This window comes from Anneissia japonica, unplaced genomic scaffold (assembly GCF_011630105.1).
Source record: "Anneissia japonica isolate Jap-2015-1 unplaced genomic scaffold, ASM1163010v1 scaffold287714_len2871179_cov188, whole genome shotgun sequence".
Lineage (NCBI taxonomy): Eukaryota > Metazoa > Echinodermata > Crinoidea > Comatulida > Comatulidae > Anneissia > Anneissia japonica.
Genome location: NW_022755542.1, coordinates 1224912 through 1226495, shown reverse-complemented (window position 1 = coordinate 1226495; position 1584 = coordinate 1224912).

The following is a 1584-nucleotide window of genomic DNA, read 5'->3' as shown; positions in this document are numbered from 1 at the left end:
TAACGATAGCTTTTTACATATATTTTTATAGTTATGATTCTGGTTAGTCTCTTTTGTATGTTTTTTGGTGATTTATATTTATACACTTACTATTTATTTAGTTTTATATATATTATTGTTGTTCGATGTTTAAAAATGATTTTAACTTATTGAGTATTTCAGTCCTGTTTTAAAATTGCCCCATGAGGGATAAATAAAGACTTATTGAATTGAATATAATGCACCATCTATCCGAGCTTTGAGTCTTTTAAATGTTAAATCTTTCCCAGAAATCGGATGACAATGATTGATTAATCAATTCATTGGAGTATTCATGTTGTTCATGTTTAATGCATACGAACAGGATGCTTAGAAACTGAGCAAGTTTAAGTCCATCAGTTTTACCTTCTCTTGCAGTGTTCATGATGTTTTTGCTCAACGAGTCGACGTTAATGCAAAATCATTGTGTTGCCCTTTGCTGTATTTGTCCTAGGATAAGTTTATTTACCGTTAGTCTAGATAAACTCGATTGTCGAATGAATATCCCAGTTTTGCACACACAAAAATGGCTTGTTTGTTTATGGATATATCTATCACGGGTTGGCAATGTACGGCCCTTTAAAGCCTATTTTTGGCTTAAAAATCCACTTGTCACTCAGTAAAATACTTATCAATACAATGTTATTTAAATCAGTTTGTGAAATGGAACAAAGTTTTGAAAGTACTGTAAACGTAAAATTTCACAATAAAAAATCTTATTGTGCGGCCCTGAGTGTACGTTCAAAATTCACTATGGCCTTCCGACCGATTTTTATCTCCGTCCCTGATATAGGAATATATAAAATTAATATTGCTTGGTACTGCAAAATAACTACGTAATTTTCAAAAGTCAAATTTATCTATGCAGCATTCAAATAAACATTAATTTTTATAATACTGTCATAGCAATTCCGCAAGATACTGTTTGCCTCAACTTTGATCTACAGAGGGCAGCAGAGATATTTTAACCAAAAAGAAAAAATAGTATTTGTTCAGGTTCTTCTTCAGAGGTAGTCGTTTTATTTAATTTGATACTGAATGGATAATGAAAGAAAAGTGTCCAAATCTGAATCAATTAAACATTACAGCTTACGCCTCGATTCTCAACTTTTGAGCACACCGCTTAATAAGGTAGGCCAACATATAAAACCATTCCGCCTGGCTCCTGGATGTACTGATCAGTCAGTAATGGTGGTTTTGGGGAAAGGCTAGCCTATGTCACAGGCTTGGAGGCTATTATTAGTATATTATTGGATAGGGCTTAGCCTAGTAGTACAATAGTTTGTAGGCCTAGGTTAGACGAGACTAGTCGTAGGCTCAATCGACACGACCTAGCTTGCAGAAAAGGGGCTATGAAAATAATGGTTGCACACGTTGACATACGTAGTTCTGATACATAAGCCTAGGAAGAAAAATAAAATAGTGTAGCCTTAAATAGTGAAATGGATGGCGATTCCTGTATATTATTAATGGAAAAAGAGTTCTAGAGTCTAGGAGCTGCAACCTTAAAAGAGTGCTCATCATACAAATTCAGCTTGCAAATATATATATATATATATATACTGT